The 21,448-nt window shown below is 36.0% G+C and overlaps 1 long non-coding RNA gene across 1 annotated transcript; it reads left to right on the forward strand.

Annotated features, from left to right (window-relative positions):
• Positions 1-9,688: 9,688 nt before the first annotated feature.
• On the forward strand, positions 9,689-19,654 carry LOC135967553 (uncharacterized). The gene is made up of 3 exons (XR_010581727.2): positions 9,689-9,860; positions 17,085-17,110; positions 17,854-19,654. It is a non-coding gene; the product is annotated as an uncharacterized lncRNA (long non-coding RNA).
• Positions 19,655-21,448: the final 1,794 nt, after the last annotated feature.

A 21,448-nucleotide genomic window follows, 5' to 3' on the forward strand; every position in this document is an offset into this window, starting at 1 on the left:
ACAGGGTTTCACCATGTTGCCCAGGCTGGTCTCAAACTCGTGAGCTCAAGCAATCTTCCTGCCTTGGCCTCCCAAAGTGCTGGGATTACAGGCAAGAGTGACCACGCCCAACCTAAAATTGTTTTTTGAATGGCATTAAATATTTTTCAAAATTAGCTCATTGCATTATAATATAATTTGATGAGTCATAACATATTGCATCTTAACGAAATTCCATGGCTTACTAAAGATTTCCCTAAATTTTATTTAAAGCATTATACTTTATCATTGTTGCTGCCATATTACTGAGTAGCCATAAAATGTTTCTTATTTTTATATTCCACCTTCCTCCATTTACAAGTAACGAAAAGATCATTTCACATTTGAAGCAAAAGCAAAACAAAGCAAAATTTAGATCATGTTTAGAAACGTATCTCAGTTAAAAATTGCTGTGACTGTGCAGCTAGAGCCTCTCAACATTTTCAATGCCTGGAACTCCAGCTAGGCAATTTAAAGTTAACAGCAGTAGCTAGAAATACAATTAAGCAAAACTGTTCTGCTTACAGTCAGTTACAATCTCCCTTTCTTTCTCTCTCTGTTATACAAAAACACATTTCATGCATATCTTTTTCTTCCCACTTCTAAATATCATCAGGGGAAATAAGTACTGAAATAATTAAGCATTTTTGTCAAGTGATCTTTTAATTTATTATTTTCTTCCCAGAACTCTAGTTTGTTGGCATATATAGAGCTGTTCATTGACTAACGAATTATTTTCCCCAGGTATCTGTGTGTGTTCATGTATAAGTGGCAGTACATACCATTTTTTCCCTTCTTTTTGTACATCACTTTGAATATTTTGTGAATTGTATAGTGTGAAGTACAAGAGAAAAATCAATTAGCATATTTAGCAATATTCCTTAAGTGCCACATTACAGTTAAACTTGATTAAATTCTGACAAGGCTACAAATTTAATTATATTTAAAGGTAAATTTCTATGTATTAAAAGGGGAATACAAAACACAAGTGATTTTTATTGTTCTCATTGCTATTTTAGTTTTAGTTTTATAAAACCCCTGTCTCCCACACATGTGCAACCTTTCCCACTATTGACATCCTGCACCACAGTCATGCATTTGTCACAATGGATGAACCTATAGCGTTACCTCATTATCACACAGAGTTCACAGTTTACATAAGGGTATGGTTTTGGTGTTGTACATCCTATGGGTTTTGACAAATTTTTAATAACATCTATCCACCATTAAAGTGTTTTTGTTTTGATTCATGGAAAATAACTTTCAGGCTGGCATGGGGGCTCATCCCTGTAATCCCAGCACTTTGGGAGGCCAAGACAGGCTGATTATTTGAGCTCGGGAGTTGGAGACCAGCCTTGGCAACATAGCAAAACCCTATATCCACCAACAATACAAAAAATTAGTCTGATATGGTGGCACAAACCTGTAGTCCCAGGTACTTGGGAGGCTGAGGTGAGCCTGGGAGGCGGAGGCTTTAGTAAGCCCAGATCATGCCACTGCACTCTGGCCTAGGTGACAGAGACCCTGTCTCAATAATAAAGAAAAAAAAAAAAAAAAACAGAACTTTCAAAGTTTACACCTATATAGTTTTCCATACCCTCAGGACTTTGAACATTTCACTTAACACTGAAAACTCACTCTACTGCTGTTGGGAGTGTGGTGGGGCGGGGGCGGGGGGGGGGTCCTTGCTCCCAGAGCTCCCAAGGTGGTGGCAGGCAGCTTCCAAAATGGCGGCAGGCCACCTCCAAGATGGTGGCAAGCTTGATGTTCTCTGACCTGGGGTTCTTGGCCTCATAGATTCCAAGGAATGGAATCTTGGGCCATGAGGTGAGTGTTATGGCTCTATTAGAAGCCGTGGGTCACGGAAGAGTACCGTGGAACCCAGTGGTTAGTGTTCAGCTTGATTAGGACAAACCCAGGCACTTAGCCATGCAAGAACAGTGGCAAACCTTTATCCTGATTGGGAGCGGCAATGAGCTGGATCAGGAGCACAGTGGACACCCTGCTGCATCCGGAGGGATGGAAGTCAGCAGCGGGTCTACGACGGTGGCAAACAGCAGTGGTGGACGCGAGTGAAAGCTCAGCTCAAGCCATAACAAACAGGTACCAGAAGAGTGCAGTTGCAAGATTTAATAGAGTGAAATACAGCGAAACAGAGCTCCCATACAAAGCCAGGGTAGGCAAAGGAGGTTGCTTTTGCAAGCTAGAATGCCTGGGTTTGTATCCTGATCATTGTCCCTCCCACTGTGCTCTCAGGCAACAGATGATTGGCTATTTCTTTACCTCCTGTTGTTGCCTAATTAGCATTTTAGTGAGGTCTCCTTACTATGTGATTGGTCGTGTGTGAGCTAGGTTGCAAGTCCGGTGTTTAAAGGTGGAAGCTGTCACCTTTCCAGCTAGGCTTAGGGATTCTTAGTCGGCCTAGGAAATCCAGCTAGTCCTGTCTCTCACTGCCACTACTCAGGACTTCTGATGGGCGTGAAAAATCAAGCCTGCTTTATGCTATTAACCTCTGAAGCTCATAAACTGCTTATAACTTTAGAATGTCCTGATAATTAACTATTATCAAGTAAAAATGCCACAATTTAGTGTCTTAAAGCAATGCTGATTTATCATTTCCGAGATTCTGTGAGCTGGACAGGTGGGTCTTCTGCTGACTTCACTTGAGTTCATTCATTGGCTGAATTAGGCTGCAGAGTTGTCTGGACTGGAAGGTCAAAAATGACCTTGCTTGCCAGGGGCAGTGGCCTATGCTTCTTATCCAATCTACTTGGGAGGCTGAGGCAGGAGGATTCCTTGAGTCCAGGAGTTCAAGACCAGCCTGGGCAGCATAGGACCCCATCAAAATAATAAAATAAAATAAAGAAAAGTTACATTAAAAAAAAAATGACCTCACTCAAAATTATCTGGCAGTTATACCTGGCTGTCATCTGGGACCACTCAAGTTATCTTCCACATGGCCATTCATACTTCATTAGGCTCTATCAGTTTCCTTACATAGCATTCTCACTGTGGCATCCAAAAGAGCAAAGGCAAAAATTGAAAGATGTCTTGAGACTTAAGGTCTAGAACTCTCACAACATCACTTCTGCTAGATTCCATTAGGTACGAAAAGTGTTTGGACCAGTCAAATTTAAGAGGTTGGGAAACAGACTTCTAAAGTTAGTGAAAAGAACTGCAAAGTACTTGTGGCCATTTAAATCGACCTCTATGCCTTGCTCTTGAAATTAAAATGTCTTTAGAATGACCTTAGGGAATAATTTTGTGAAAAAAGGGCTAAATTTTTTAATGAATTTGTTTAGAAAAAATCATACATTGTCAAGTCTGTAAACCTCTTGCTGATTGTAAACTCTTTTTTTTTTTTTTTTTTTTTTTTTTTTTTTTCTGTTGCCCAAGCTGGAGTGCAGTGGCACAATCTCGGCTCACTACAACCTCTGCCTCCCAGATTCAAGTGATTCTCCTACCTCAGCCTGCTGAGTAGCTGGAATTACAGGAATGTACCACCATGCCCAGCTAATTTTTGTATTTTTAGTAGAGACAGGGTTTTGCCATGTTGGTCAGGCTGGTCTTGAACTCCTGACCTAAGGTGATCTGCACTCCTTAGCCTCCCAAAGCACTGGGATTACAGGTGTTAGCCACCACATCCAGCTTGTAAACTCCTTATTCCATGATTCCTGCCTTCTTCACATTTCTATTCCTTCTGTTTAATATAGTTTTTGAGACAGAGTATGCTTTGAAAAGCACTCTTTCAAATAACTGATGTTTCATAAATAACTGAAACATTCTTTAAAATTATTTTATAAAATATCATACATTTTAAATAGAAATAGAAAATGTTGAAGCTTATCTACTCTTCTCAGGCCTTAGAAACTCCAACAGGCTTACAGTTCTGGTTAACCCCCAAACATTAATAAGTAAAAGTAGCAACTGAATTCAAAAGGACTTTATAAATTCAATAAGGTATGTTTTAGATGTTTAATGGGTTATTTCAGATAAGAATCTTTCAATTTAGTTGTCTTTCTCAGGTGGACAAAAATATTGTCTACATTGGGGAACATCACAGAAGATACTATTTGAAATAAAACATTCAGCACCCTCATTTAATGTTAAGATGTCACTACAAATGACTTATAGTGTGTTATCAGTGTGACCTAAAACCCTACATCTTTTTGCAAAATTAATATTTATTCATATTGACTGGGCACGGTGGCTCATGCCTGTAGTCCCAGCACTTTGGGAGGCTGAGGCAGGAGGATCACTTGAGGTCAGGAGTTCGAGACCAGCCTGACCAACAAGTCGAAGCCCTGTCTCTACCAAAAATACAAAAATTAGCTGAGTGTGGTGGTGGGTTCCTGTAATCCCAGCTACTCAGGAGACTGAGGCAGGAGAATTGCTTGAACTCGGGAGGCAGAGTTTGCAGTGAGCCGAGATGGCGCCACTGCACTCCAGCCTGGAAGACAGAGTGAGACTCCATCTCAAAAAAAATAAATAAATAAAAATAAAAATAAAATTCATATTAATATACAAAATAGCAGATGATACTTTTTACTTGGTTTTTCTTAAATTATTAATGAATATGTTGGTAGTTATGTAGAGAAATTCCTAACTTTAAAGCTGTTAACAACTTTAAAAGTAAAATTAATAAGAATGCAAGAATGAGACTATGGTTTGGAATCTCTGCCAAACGTTTAACGTTTGTATGATTTAGGGCAGTTCTATTACATTTTTAGATTCAGTCTGCTCAGCTGGAAAACTGGAATGACAATGGTTATCACAACATCCAGTAGGCTCAACGAATAAACCAAGATAACTGATGTAAAGATCTAATTGGCATGACTGGAACATCAGTAATTATTACTTTATTTTTGTTGTTGTTGTTAATGTTATATTTGTATTAACTCAATTGAGAGGCACTCGGTTAATTCTGTTATTCCTAAAGGATTGACAAGATAAAGGAAACTCTAAAACAAAACATTTTAAAAGTATATATTTTAGTTTTTTATTTTTCTTTTATATCCTACTTGGAAGACAATTCAATAATTATAGTGCTAAGCTCATTATGTAGATTAATCAGTAGTGTTTGGCAGGCAGTGCATTTCTGAATGATAACAGCGTGCCTCAGGTGGCCTTAAAACATACCAAGCTGAAGGCTATCAATTTTACCACCTGAGAAGTGTTCTAATTAACCCAAAATGCAGAACCTAAAGTGGCTGCTCCATTACTGCCAATGAGACTAACAGTTGGGTTCTTAGATTTATTAGCCTGCAAATTGCTGACTGTCAATTCCGAAGCACCAACTGTGCCTACCTTTTACAAGTTTGTTTTTTCCAATATTTATTTGAAAGGTAAGGTCAGTTAATTATAAAAGAAAATACATTAAGTGGTAATAGAAATGCTTGGGCACCAGAATCAGAGTTATCCTTCCCGAAAATCCACTGTATTTTTGCTTAGTGACCTTGGAGGAGTTAGTTAAAACATGTTTCCCTATCTATAAATTGGAAAAGGATAATTTCTTTATATAGTGTAGTGACAATTAGTAAAGATACACCTAATGTGCCTACAATAGTTTTTACACATAATAATCAAGAATTTTTTTCTACTTTGTTTCTCATCCTTTATGATATCAGAGGCATATAGTCAAATGAAGGGTCCTGTGTTAGAGGACTGCATGTGTTATTTCTGTTTTATTAATTTAATTAGAGAATATGATTAGCCAATCTGCAACAGTACAGTGTTATTCTGCGTAAAGTATAACTATATTTTCAAATTCCTATTTTTCTCTCAACTGTATCAACAGGTTTATGGTATTCTATTGAGGGCTAAAGAATTTATAGTGTTTAGCAGACAGGCCTTTGACTTTCATAATAAAACTTATATTTCATTGGGCAGACAAGATGAAGAAATATTTCAAACTTCATATTGCATCTAAAATGTTTATAGTGATACAGTGGTACCTTTCCTTTATTGTTACATTCAATGATCCGTACTATGAAACTATTTTATAGAAAAGTATCCTTTACAATATTTCCAAGTCTGTAACTAAATCCTATCCTTTGAATGGAAGTAGTGTTCATCTATTTCTATGCTGTATTATTTGGAATAATGAATTTGGTTTTATGAAGTGATGCAAGTGTGTTTAATGATCAGGAAAACTTGGAAATTATAGTATTGAGTATAATCTTCAGAGACAAGTAAAACGTGTGGAACTATGTGATGTACAAGGTTACCACAGTTGTCATATAATACAGTCAGGTTCTATAAAAAGACCAATAGCTCTATTGGACAACAAAATGTAGTGTTCATTTGCTTTGTTTTCATGATGGGTTTCTTTTTTTTGTTACTTTTAAAGTGAATCTATTAAAACTCCACTCCCAAGGTGGATGGGTATTGTAGAAATACAAAATGCATACTTATTCTAGATTTCATTGTGTTATGTGATATAATTGCCATGGGCTACAGGTGGCCATTGGAGCACTAATATGTGGCTCCAAGTTGAGAAGTGCTGTTGGTTTAAAACATAAATTCAATTTCAAATACTGAACATGAAAAACAAGATTAAAGTATCTCAAAAATAATTTTCCATGTTGATTAATTATTGATCCTATATATTTTAGGTCAAGCAAATTAAGTTATTAAAATGGGTTTCACCTGTTTCTACTTACATTTTTAGAAAAATTAAACTTTTTCTACATTTCTAGAAAATTAAAATTATATATTTGGCTCACATTACATTCTACTTGCAAATATATATATTCCTATTGCTTATAAATATTATACACACACACACACACTCCTATTGCTTATTTGCAAAGTAATAATAAGCAATAGGAGTGTGTGTGTGTGCACACTTTGTGTATATCCCACAGGGACTGAGTGCTGAGGTAGGTGGCTAGTGAAAAATTTGTCATTGTAATTCTATGTTGTCTCACAGTTTCTTTCCATTCTAGAGGTTTGATTTGTGACACCTATAGGATGGCAAAATAAAAAACTAAATGTTTAAAGTCTGCAGCATCTAGGGATAAAGCATACGTTTTATGTATATAATCAGTGTTACAGTTCACAGGCAGTTGTCTGAATAGAATATTTAAATTACTATCAGAAATGACCCAAGGATGTATTTCTTGACTGAGTGAATCATTGTAGCACATAAAAAGGACAAGCCTGACATTCATCCTGATGAACTGTATCAAGCACTTGTAGATTAACACATAAAATATCTAAACAGGCTCTGAGGAATGTGTAGAAAAGGAAAAGATGCTGAAATTCAGAAATCACCAATAAAATATACCCTAAAAAGGGAAGATGCTACTGAGTCGAATCACTGGAAGTGAATCTGACAATAATCGCCAATCTTGGAGAAGACTCCAAAAGCATTGTCAGCATTGGAAATTGCTATGGCACCAACTCTTTGTTTATGAAATTGACTTAAAAAATACAACTCCCCTACACAAAACACATACACACACACACAGAGACCCACCCGCTGGACACACACACAAACGTAAAACTAGACATTCATTCTGCATTTTCAGTATGACCTATATTCCGAGGTCACAGTAAATTATTAAGGGAAAGAATATAAAATTACAATTTATAAAATCAGATGAAATGACAGGATAAGAATAATAACCATGGTTGGCTGTAAAAATAATCGCAGTTATCCAACATGTTCATTTGTAATTATACTTTACAGACTTTTACATCAACAAGTGGAGTTTAATTCTCCACTCTGAATTCAACCTAAAGCTCATGTGGGTTTGCATACTTTTCTTTTCACTTTTGGAACTCTAACACCTCCATGTGAACAAACCCCTACAGTGTGAAGAAAGATCTCTTCCTAGAGCAGCCAGTTCTAGCCAGTCTGGCAGCTGAGCTCAAATACCTGAGCAAGCTCAGCAGTGATCAGTTTTGCCTATCTCTGTAGAACCATACAGCTTATTAGAGGCTCATGAGCAATTATGAATGGTTACTGTATGAAGCCACTTGGTTTTGGGATAACTTGTTAAGCAGCAGTAGATGACTAATTTAATAAGCATAGTGAAACCTCCAAGGAGATAATGTATCCAGGAAATAATCAAATTATTCTGAATCCATGGATATATAATGAAAATGGTGCAAGAAATAACTTTTGAGGTATAGGTAGGAATTGTGGATCTAGGTACTTAAATTTAAACATAAATAGTAATGGCTTAAAATATAAATTGGACAGCATGACAGTTACTAAACAATACTAAACAAATTTCAACTCACATGCACAAGGATTACTGTTCAGTAACAAAAATGAACAAACTATGAATACATGTGACAAGATGGAAGCATGTCAGAAGCATTGTACTCAGTAAAAGAAACCAGACACAAAAGACTGTGTACTATATTGTACATAACTACATTCTGTAGAAGGCAACACTATAGGGACATAAAGCAGATCAATAGTTGATAGATTCTGAAGGAAAGAAGAGAGGGCAAAAGAACATGTTACGTCAATTGAAATGTTCCGTGCCTTGTTTTTTGGCACCGGATGCTTGAAAAATATTCAGTTGCTAAATGTGTCAAAATATAGATTTAAGTAAATCTGATCTCAAACAACTAAACAATACAATATTGAAAGTTTCTTGCATATTGTAATATGACCATACAGACAAAAGAATAAGCACAACATTTACCAAAATACCTATTTATGTGAAAGACAAAAGGAGAATGGAATTAGGGGAAACTGTGAATGGAAAGTTATTGGCTAACCTGGGTTTTTAAGCTGAGCTGGGTTGTTAGTGAATTGTTTTATTACCATTTTTATTATTCAAATTTTATGCCTTACATATAATAATTTTGAATTATAATAATTCATGGAAATACAAAAAAAGACAATGTCTGGGGTGGAGGTAAAACAGAAAAATATAGGAGCTATAAAACCATACTAAGCTAATATTCAGTAAGCCATGGGACAAAGAAGATGGTCCAAAAAGTTAAAGTAAAATAGTAATAACAGTGCACACCAACAAAAGTAACTTAAAAAAAATAGATACTAAGTATTGTCAAGGATGAGAGATAGTGGATACACTTTTTAAAATTTGTATTGAAAAACACACAGCATGAAATCTGTCCTATTAACAAATTTTTAAGTGTGCAGTACAGTACTGCTAACTATATGCCGATTTTGATATAGTGAATCCCTAGAACATTTTCATCTTGTATGACTGAAACTCTGTACCCATCGAACAGACATCTCCATTTCCTCCTCCCTCTATCCCCTGGAAGCCACCATTCTACTTTCTGCTTCTACGAATTTTTCTACTGTAGACACTGCATATAAGTAGAATCATGCAGTATTTATCCTTCTGTGAGTGAATTATTTCACTTAACATAATTTTCTCAAGATTCCTCCACTTTGTAGCATATGAGAGGATTTCCTTCCTTTTTTTTAGAGAGAAATAGAATAATATTCTTTTGTATGTATGGCATATTTAACAAAATAAATTCATCTACCAGTGACTATTAGGTTTTCTCTACTTCTTGGCTATTGTAAATAATGTTCCATTGAATACAGGAGTGCAAATATCTTTTCGGGATCCTATTTTTAATTATTTTGGATAAATTCCCAGAAGTAGGATGCAGAATCATGTGGGAGTTCTATTTTTAATTCTTTTTGAGGAAACTTCATACTGATTTCCATAGCAGATGTACATTTAACATTTTACATTCCACCAGGAGAACTAATTTCTCCACATCTTGTCAAAAAATGATTTTCTTTCCTTCCTTCCTTCCTTTCTTCTTTCCTTCATCCCTCTCCTTCCCTCCTTCCCTTTCTGCATGCTTGCTTTTTTTTTAAATGGACATCTAAACAGGTATGAGGTGATATCTCATTGTGATTTTGAATTGTATTTCTCTAGTGATTGGTGATGTTGAACATCTTTTCATATACCTGTTGGTCATTTGTGTGTGTTCATTAGAGAAATGTGTATTTAAGTCCTTAGCTCATTAAAAAAATCAGGTTTTGTTTGTTTGTTTGTTTTTTACCACTGAATTGTAGGAGTTTCCTGCATGTTTTGGATAGCTCCTTAGCAGATATCTGAGATAGATGATTTGCAAATATTTTCCCATTCTGTAGGTTGCATTTATACTCTGTGGATTGTTTACTTCTCTGTGCAGAAGCATTTCAGTTTGATATATTCCCATTTGTCTATTTTAGCTTTTATTGCCTGTGCTTTTGATTTCATATTCAGGATATCATAGCCAAGAACAATGTTACAAAGTTTTCCCCTACATTTTCTTCTGGAAGTTTTATAGTTTCAGATTTTAAATTTAAATCTTCAAGCCATTTTGAGTTGATTTTGTGTATTATCTAAGATTAGGGTCCAGTTACATTCGTATGCATGTGGCTATCTGGTTTTCCCAGCATCATTTGTAAAACAGACTCTCCTTTCCTAATGTGTATTCTCAGCAACCTTGTCAAAGATCAGTTGAATATATATGCATGCTCTCTATTCTGTTTCAATGTTCTCTATTCTGTGAGCTCTCTATTCTGTTTAAATGTTCTATATGTCTGTACTTAGGCCAGAACCATACTGTTTTGATTTTGATAGATTTGTAATATGTTTTAAAGTCAGGATGTGTTATGCCTCCAGTTTTGTTCCTCTTGTTTTGGCTCTTTGGGTTTTTTAATGGTTTCACAGGAATTTTAAAATTGTTTTTTTCTGTTTAGAATTATATTTTCTCTACAAAAATGTATTTTCTATTTGAATGCTGAAAAGCTTTTCTATTTAAATTGCCAAAATCTATTGGGATTTTGACAGGGATTGCACCGAATCTGTAGATTGATTTGAGTAGTATAGACATTTTAACGGTTTTTGGTAATTCAATCCAGTAACTTGAGATTTATTTTCATTTATTTGGGTCTTTTAAATTTTCTTTCAGCAGTTTTTTAGTTTTCAGGGTAAATTTTTCACTTAATTAGTTAAGTATATTCCTAAGTATATCATTTTTTATGACACAGTAAATGGAATTATTTTCCTATTTTCCCTTGTAGATGGATGATTGTTAGTATATAGAAATTCACCTAGCTTTTGGATGTTGATTATTTTAAACTGAAACTGTGCTGAGCTTATTTATTAATCTAACATGTGTGTGTTGTAATTGATAAAGATTTTTATACATAAGATCGTATTATCTGAAAACAGAGGTAATTATACTTCTTCCTTTCCCTTTCCATTTGAATGACTTTAATTCCCTTTTGTTGCCTAATTGCCCTGGATAGGATTGCCAAATAGTGCTCTGAGATACGCAAGACAGAAATCCATTCTTCAGTCAGCTCTTCACAAAGCTAGAATGCTGAATACACATTCTATGCTTCCCTTTTCTTCTTGAGGGTAAAACTGCCAAGGGATATCAGCCTCTTTCTATTGTATTTTGGATCCTCTGGAGTAGCATCAAGGTACCCAGATCTCTTTTTGTTCTCAGCAGTCTCCAGGCATCTAGAGTATGCCAGGCCCTATAAATGGTCCAAGTTAGTCAACACAGAAACAAGTCCCTTGTGCAGCCTCCCCAAAAGCTGTGCATTTTGATGCATGCTCCAACTATTTCTCTCCCTAGGGTAAAGCCAGGAGTTGGGGATTTTTCTCCAACTCGCTTCATTCTGAACCAGGGAGAGAAGCAATAGTGAGTAAATACTTAATAACTTGAACCATTGCTTTTGCTCTCAGTGATCCCAAATATGGTACAACTTTTTGTCAGTGCTTAGATTCAGTCAAGACAGAAAACAGTGCTTTGAGTAGTCCCACAAGATCCTAAACATAGTCACATTCTAGTCTTCTCTTTCCCTCTCTATGGAGAAATTTGGAGGTGGGAAGTATGATATCGATGATATCACACTGTGGTAGCGGGAGGGACTCTGGCAAATGAGAGCCATGAGTTTTCCTTCTGCCTTTGGTACAGCTAGTTTTGCATAAGCCTAGTGGTACAGGAACCTCTCATCTGGTTTCAAGATTTCTCACAAAGGAAATTGCTCCATGTATCATTTAATCAGTGTTGCCATGGGAAAATAAGGTCTAGGGCTTCCTATTCCATCACCTTGCTGACATCACCCCTGGAACTCTGACATGATATTATTAGGAATTTAGATAAGAAATGGCTCACCTTTTAAAACAAACGAACAAACTTGTTAATGGTGAACACTTGTGAAATCTGTGATCCAGCAATTCCATTCTCAGACATGGACACAAAATAAATGTGTACATATGTGTAAAATGTTGACTGTAGGAACATCATTCACAAGTGTCTTAGAGTTAAAATAGTCCATAAACAACAGTATGTATACATAAACTCTGGAATTATCAGAAATTGTAATTATATGTACTGCTGTCCACTGTAAAATGGATCTGTCTCACAGACATAATATTGAATGAAAATAATCTTGATATTGTATGAATTCATTAGTATAAAATAGAAGTATAGGAGAAGTGAGTTTTTGGTAATAGAAACTGGAACATTGGTTTCTTTGAAAAGATGGTATTGACTAGAAGGGAAACAAAGACAGCTCTGGTACTATATTTTTTGATCTAAGTGGTAATTACACTGATGTATTCCCTTCATAAATACTCATCAATTGTGTATTTAGAATTTTTGCATTTTGTTGTATTTACATAATACTTAAATAAAAATAAATTTTAAAACATTTAAATTTGTTTGCAATGGAGAAGCAACATCAAAAGTTTGCTGGTGGTCAACATTAAAACCTATTAACTATAGAATCACCATTAAAGAATGATTAGAAGTATATTATAGAAGGCATTATGGACTGAATGTTTCCATTCACCCCCAAATTCATGTCAAAATTATAACTTCAACGTGATGGTATTAGGAGGTGGGACCTTTGGGAGGTCATTTTGATAGCAGCAGGAAACAAATGGCCAGGCAGATAAGGGCAGGTCCCCAGTGAAACCTGACCTTCAAGGTGAAGATGGTGTAAAGCCTGGCTACAAGTTCCGGGTAAACCCACAGACCAGACTGAGAACATGTCTTCCCCTTTGGTGTGCTTTTCTCTGATTGATCCCCATCCTTCACCAATATTACATATACCTACCCTTTCCTAATTGGCTTTCTGCACTGCCGTGCCCACCTTTGAGTAGTGTCTTTGCCTTAACCTTGTTTGCATTCTAACAAGTCAATCAGCATGCACTTCCCATTCTGAGTCCATACAAAGCCCTGGACCTAGCCACACTGGGAGAGAGACGACCTGACTGCTGACTGCTGGGGTGTGGGATCTCACTCCCACTTTCTGCTGAGAGCTCTTCCACAGCTTAATAAAAATCTTCTCCACCCATACTCATCCTTCAAATCTTCAAATTGTAAGTGTATTCTCATTCTTTTTTTTGAGACAGAGTCCCACTCTGTTGCCAAAGCTAGAGTGTGACTCACTGCAACCTCCGCCTCCTGGGTTCAAGTGATTCTCCTGCCTCATCCTCCTGAGTAGCTGGGATTACAGGAGAAAGCCACTATGCCCAATTAATTTTTGTATTTTTAGTAGAGATGGGGTTTCACCATGTTGGTCAGGCTGATCTGGAACTCTTGACCTCGTGATCTGCCTGCCTTAACCTCCCAAAGTGTTGGGATTACAGGTGTGAGTCACCGCACCTGGCCATGTATCCTCATTCTTTTTGGACCCAGGACAAGAATTCAAGAACTGCACAAGCTCTAACACAGGTGAACCAAGTGGGCAGGGAGTCTCCAGTGGCAGACCCAGGGCTGAGCGAGGCCTAGGTGGCAGGGGCATATTGCTGGCTGTGGAGATCCCTGGTTGACAAAGTGGCTGAGAAAATCCCATGTCAATTAGATGATGAGGGTGAAGGCCTCTTTAATTGAATTAGTGCCCTTGTAAGAGGAAACAGGTGAAAACTAGCTTGATGCCTCTCTCCTCTCTGGTATTTAAAGATATAATGAGAAGGCAACCATCTGTAAACCAAAACAAGGTTATCTATCAAGAACTCAAACATGCCTACATCCTGATCTCAGACTTTTGGCTTCTGGAATTGTAAGAAATAAACATGTGTTGTTTAAGCCATTCAATCTATGGTATTTTGTTAAAGCAGGCTGAACTGATTCAGACAGAATGTGGTTGCTTAATTTATTTATGTTTTAATACAAACAACATCTAAGAATGTAATAAAAGTGAAAAAGCACAGAAGGGGTGATACGATGAGGTGTTAGTGCTAATTTATGCATCTGAAGTAACAAAGTATCAATCAATACTGTCTAAAAACGAACGATCAAATAAAGGAGAAGTAAAACACATAAAAACACCAATATCTCAAGATGTTTGTAGTTAAATTTCTTAAGTTTAAAGGAAATTTCTAAATTAACATCCCCAATTGTGAAAAAACCCTTATTTGAAATGGAACGAATTCTCCTATTTCACCTTATCTCCACCTGTAAAATTCAATTATATTTAATAATAATTTTTACATCAAAAGTAGCATAGAGAGTATTGCCTCTTTTAATAAAAAAAGTCTATTTATTCCTCTATCTGTATATAATATGGAGATTTCTTAGCTAATGTTCCTGTATTTATTGACATTTTTTCACTCTTTTAAAATATATACATATATATATTAATGCACACATATACACATGTGTATATATTTAAATAAGTCATGAATACAATAATTTGCACAAGATTCTTTGGTAGAATTTTATTAGAACAGTGTTTGTCTTTAATTTTAAATTACTTTAGTTTTAGATAATATGGTAGAACATCCTATTAATGTATTTATGAATTGGGGGAAAAAGGCATCTCTATAATACATCATACTATAAAGAGAGAATCATCATTGTTACTAGTATCCAAACACATAAATACTGTTTTATAATTCAATATAATAATAATTTACACAGAACCTCTTCTCACCTACATTCTTAATGCTATTTCCAAAATCAAAGACATTGTTTTATAAACTCTCACACAGGGTATCAGAGTCTTTACATGGTATGCTTTCTTCATGTTGTTCCTCTATTCATTGTCTGTTTGCTGAATTTCAGGCCTTTCTTCAAGACTCTTCTCCAATAAAAGTTACTCTCTGAAGCTTTTCCTAACTCCATCAAATGAATTAATCATTTTCTTTTTTTTACTCCCAAAAGGCTTTGTACTCACCTCCTTGACTGTAATGAGATTTGTGTAATATCTAGCAAATAGCAGGCCCTCAATAATGGTAATTGCCTTTTGTATTTTGTGCAAGGGTACTTGTTTTCCATTACCTATACTACACATTGTTAAAAGGTCCTTTCTCCCCTGCTCCTCTGTGACCTCTTAGTGTCAGTCTTTTTATTTGCATTGCTTAACCTAGCACACAGCTGGTTATTCAATAAATGTTTGCTCCAAAGAAAAGGAAATTAATGATGAATCTACAGAGTGATTGAAGAGAAATTTATAGAAAATGGATCACCTATATTAAATGACTCCATTTTTACAAGAAATCTGATAGAGGAGAAAATGTTATGTTGAAGGGATTTTTGTGAGGATGTGAGCAATGATGCTTTCCCAATTGAAAAAGAAAAAGAAGGTTACAATCTTTAAGAACATGGGGTAAAGCAATCTGCTGTTGTGATTTCAATTGAATTTAATTCTGTAAAACTGAATTGATTGTCCATTCAGCATATTACATGTTGGTATTGTGCTATGTGTTAGAGCAGGCCGAGAGTCAGGCATGAGCAGGAGAGGGGAGCCCCTGAGAAATGGGAGGTCTGGGGAATCTCATACCCCATCAACCAGCAGGAAACAGGCATGCTCAATATGAACAGAGGGAAGGGGAGGGAAATGCCTATGCAGGAAGGAATGCCTATTAAGATGCCCAGTAATTACTCACTCTGGAGTTAACCTATCAGAACGTAGCACTTGCTGATAAGGAGGGCAAAGAAAAAATGCCTAAGATATTGGTAGGTCTAATAAGTACAATTTAACCACTATACCCTCTTCCTGGAGTGGCAGTAATGAGCAACACTGTCTGAGGAAGGATTTGAATCCAGCACCAGCCTGCACATGCACAGCAGTAGTAAAGGCAAGTACCACAAGCCTGGTGGGGGAGCTAGGTGGGAACAAGGCAGAGACTTAAGACAGGAGTGAGTAAACTAGACAAACGAAAAATGTGGAAGCTTAAGACAGAGGAGGGAATTTTTAAAAGTCCGACATAATAAAAACCCAATGCAGAACCCACAAGCTGTTGGATCACTCCATTCAGCAGCCTGCTCTGCTTCATCTTTGCAGAGTGTGCTGTCCCTTTAATGTACTGTTTCTGCTCTCTATTCTTTTAGCATATTCTCTTTTTAACTACATCAGTCCCTTGGAAAAATGCTTTCTCCAAGTAAGACAAAGAACTAAGGATTCTTGCACTTCCCAGTAACAATATCTTCAAAGTTGAATAATTCATATGTTTTGAAATTACTTCTGGTTAGGAAGATAAGACACATAAACAAAAGAAGCAAAACCCAAAAAGATAATAAGAGAGTACATTATTTGTATCATTCTCTTCTGCTTATTGGAATACAGAAGTTGACCCATGAATACAGAGAAAATTAGCCACAGACATTCCTCTTAACAATATTTTTCTATATCTTTTGCCATTCCTAAGAAAAGTGGGATTAAAGAGATTACATTAATGGACGTTGTATACAAACACTTATTTGTTGTGTATATTTCTATATGCATGTATGTCTGTGTATGTGTGTCTATCTGTACTTACTTATCAACTGATTTATAACTAGCTGTTTAAGGTAACTATTTGATAAACTTTGTGAATAATGATATACATTTTTTTCAAGATAATATTTTTAGCAAATTACATACATTTTATGTATTGTATACAATGTTATTTGTTGTGTACAATTAAACCATTAAATATTGTGGATTTGTTATTCTCAACTAAACATTGTGTTGCTTCTATAAAGTAAGATAATCCTTTCAGTTATTGCTATCTTAATCACAGATCCTAAGTTGAATTCAAATGACACCCTGCTATTAGGATCTAGGTGTACAGAGAGGACAGATTAGGTATTAATAAATACTCTCTTTTCCTCCCTGACAGGGCCATGTGTTATTCAAACGACAGAGGTAGGTAACTGAACTTAGGAAGCCAGGCTCACAAGAGGTATCAAATTTAGTTTGTTTCTTAAAAGTTAAAATCCTGGGGAAACATCTTTTCCTAATATCCTTCTGCTGCAAATGAAAATGACTTATATCCATTTATTTGAATATGCAACATCTGCTCAGGTAAAAAATAAGTATTATTCCCTCTGCCCCAGACAGTTCCAACAAGAATGAGATGGAGTCACACACAGGATCAGAATGTGCAGGCCCTACAACCATGTGATCAGAGCCGCTGAAACACTCCTTGCAACGCTACTGCTTTCAGATTCTTTGCTGTGCTTAGGAGTCTTTCCCCAAAGCATCATGTAAATTAATCGACCCAAAGGCTATTCACTTGACTCTCCCCTCTGTGGTGTCTTCAGTGCCTTAACTCTCCAGACATTTTATTCACGAACAGGAAGTGGATACATTTCCTGCTGGATCTTAAATGATAGATGAAGTCATTAGAGATAAAGTAACCATGTATTTTAACCTACCCAGAAAAGCTTTAGTGGATGCCTGTCAATCTGTTGTAATTATGAATATCCTTTTTATGCTCCAAAGTATCTCAGTTTGGACAATACATTATATGGTTACTGTATTTATAGATCTACCAGTGACTTCGGCACTTCTGAAATATGTTTTAAGAGGTGAGAGGCCTCAGTATGTCACTACTTAATTCAGAGGCATTCTTTTCTTTCTTTCTTTTTTTTTTTCCTTGGGGACAGGGTCCTCTTTGTCACCCAGGCTGGAGTACAGTGCCATGATCTCAGCTCACTGCAGCCGGAGACATCTTTTCTAGTCTATTACCAAAGATTCCTGCTCAAAACATGTCTACGCATTGTTACTGAATGAGTATTGCCTAATTAAATCTGATTATGACATTCTCCTGCTGATAAAGATTAAAACCTTCCACAAAACCCACAGAATAGAAGTTTAATTTTGTTCTTTGCATATGAGGATTTAAATGATCTGACAACATGTAAACGCTTCTTGCTCCATTCCTGTACTTCCCTTACACATACACTGAACTCCAGACATGTTGAAGTCTTGTGGTTTGTCAATCATGACTCTTTCTCACGCCACTGCATTTTTTTTTTTTTTTCTCCTGCTGATGCCTCTGTCTGGAATTGCCTTCAATCTCTTTAAGTTATTTCTGATTCTTCTTCTCCTTCTTCCTTTGAAACAGAGTCTCACTCTGTTGCCCAGGCTGGAGTGCAGTGGCATAATCTTGGCTCACTGCAACCTCCACCTCCCGGGTTTAGGCGATTCCCATGCCTCAGCCTCCCAGGTAGCTGGGATTACAGGTACATGCCACCACACCTGGCTAATTTTTTTTTTTTTTTAAATAGAGACGGGGTTTCACCTTGTTGGCCAGGCTGGTCACGAACTCCTGACCTCAGGTGATCTGCCCGTCTTGGCCTCCCAAAGTGCTGGAATGACAGGCGTGAGCCACCATGCCTGGCCTGATTCTTATTCTTTAAAACAATTCTAAAATCACGTTTTTTATTCCCAAGTCAAGCATCTCCAATTTAAAATAATGGCATCATGCACCTATTTCTCAGTTGAAAATTTGTGATGACTCAATTATAATTTATATTTTGTTTTTCACTCTAAACTGAATGACTTGAGAGACTATATTATTTGTTGCTGACTTTCCCAGAACTCACCATAATGTCTGACATATGGAGTGCTTAATAAATGGTTCCAAAAATGAATAATTCCCTTTCTTTATTTCAAATTATTAATCACAATGAGTTAACAAGGCAAAATCTACAAATGATAGTTATCCATGCATCACCTGAGGGCTTTTTCTGTTTCAGTGGCTTTGGTTTAAAAAATGAAAAAGTAAACAAAATAAAACAAATACATAAACTAAGCAAAGTTGTTTAAGTTTTAGCTGCTCTTTTTGACAATGGTAATTTTTAGTATATTATGTTTATTGTTAATCAATTCACAAAGTCTATCTGTTAAATGATTTTGAATGCTAAATATGGATGAATAAGCTATCTTCATAATGTGTGGAACAAATGGATTTTTCCCTTTAGTATCCACTCTGTAATCAAAGAATGAAAAATGGACCATTACTCACAAGAATTGCTAATAATGCAAATATCCTTGAAGTTAATCCTCAAGGAGAGAATATGAACAGTTTGAAAATGAGAAAAGAACATCAATAGGAAACTCAGAAAGTAATTGGTAAGTCCACAAAAATCATATAAAATTATGAACATCTTCACTTATTAATATAGAAAAGTAAATTATTAGAACTTCATATAGGTATCATTTTATTGTCTATTAATTTGCAACATTAAAAATCAAAAGTGATAATATACTATCAAGTATGTGGCAAAACTGATGCAGAGTGTTGGTGGCAGGAAAAATTGGTACCTCTTGTGAAAATATTGTGGCAATGTACTTTAAAAAACATGAACATTTTTTTTTCATTAATTCTACCTTTGAAATGTATTTTAAAATGCAATATAACATGAAGCTTAAAATATGAATAAATATGCTCTTTGGGGTGTTATAAAGTCTACTGTATTGAAATATCTCTGTGGTAGGCTATTAATTGTGAAAACTCAATTTTATAGAATTGTAACAAACCCATTGCACTGTTAATTAGGACTATGTTAAGTTAGTTTTGGGGATAAGGACAGCTAGAAATACAGAACTAATAATTTACATTTGTGTTTTATATGGTCATACCTTTTCAAAACATGTATTAGTTTTCTACTGCTACTGTACCAAATTACAAAAAACATTTTTTTCTAAGACACACATTTTTTTCATACGGCATCACCACCTTCCCCTTTTGCATGTGAAGTCCCCTTTTGATTACATTGGGTCTATCTGGATAATCCGGGATAATCTCTTTAAATCAACTGATGAGCAATGTTAATTCCATCTGGGTAAAAATTAGCAAACTAGAAAATAAGGCAACTCTCAACTATAATATGCTATGAGAAAAACGTATTTGTGCTGACATAGAATATAAAATAATGGAGAGCAGGGGTAGAAGCGATAGAGACTGGTCCAGTCCAAAATTTAAAAAAAAAAAAAAAAAAAAAAAAGTTTTTGAGACGGCAATAGTTGAGGCGAAACCTGAAGCAACAGAAGCCTGCCAAGAGAGATCAAATGGAAATCCCATGCAGGTAGAAGAAACAAGGGAATCGAGTGTGCAGTGGCTTGATGTAAGAGAGTGCATAATGGCCCATTAATCAATTAGGGTGTAGTTTGGCAGAAATATATGCAGTCCTACCCCCAACTGATCATTAAAGTCTCATTACTAGTTCAAGAGAATGGTTATAACCTTTGTGATGGCTAGTTTTATGTATCAACTTGACTGGCTATGGTGCACAGATTAAACATGATTTCTGTGTGTATCTATGGGAGTGTTTCTGGATGAGATTAGCATATGAATCTGTGAACTCAGTAAAGTAGTTTTCACTCCCCAATCCATCCAGGGCCTGAATACAACAAAAGGCAGCTGAAGCAGGAATGTATCCCTTTTCACTTCCTATCTGCCTACTTAAGCTGGGACAATTCACTTTATCTTCTGCCCTTGTACTCATTCTGAATTACATCACCCTTCCTTGGTCTCCAGCCTGCAGACAGTAGATGGTTTAACAATTTCCCAGCCTCCACAATCTTGTGAGCCAATGCCTCATAATAAATAAATCTACTGGTTCTGCTACTTTGGAGAACCTTTACTAATACAACCTTCTCATGATATTTCAATAGCTTAAGTGTCAATGATTCTAGTTATGCAGGATTTTATTTTATCTATTTTTACGTATCATCTTGTATAATTTTTTCATGCCATGGTGATTGGCCCATCAGTAGTTCATAAAATCAGTATAATTTGATATCATACATTTAATAAAATAGAATATATTATAAAATATTATAAACATATTTTTTTCTTAAAATTTCTGTTGGCTGGGTATGTGTAAATGTATATGTACGTATGTTGTTACCGGATCATGATGTTGTAGGAGCCAAGGAGAACTTTCCCTTTGGCTCTCTGAAGGTTTGCCGAAAAGTCAGCTTTTATAAGGAAGATACATTGGATAAAAGACATACAAATGTATTTAATGTGGGTACACAGGGGGCTCCAGAATGAAGACCCAAAGATACGGAAGAAGAAATTGTCCATTTTTATGCCTAGCTTCAACAAAGTATGAACAGTTATGTAGAAATGACAGCCTGGCTAGCAAGGCCTGTCTGTCTAATTTACTCTGGACATCTGAGCATGCATTCCTTCCTTCTCGTTGTGGAGAAGGACTCCCTTTGGAATGGGGCCTTATGACCTACAGTCAG

The sequence above is a fragment of the Macaca fascicularis genome, chromosome 15, assembly GCF_037993035.2.
Source record: "Macaca fascicularis isolate 582-1 chromosome 15, T2T-MFA8v1.1".
Taxonomy (NCBI): Eukaryota; Metazoa; Chordata; class Mammalia; order Primates; family Cercopithecidae; genus Macaca; species Macaca fascicularis.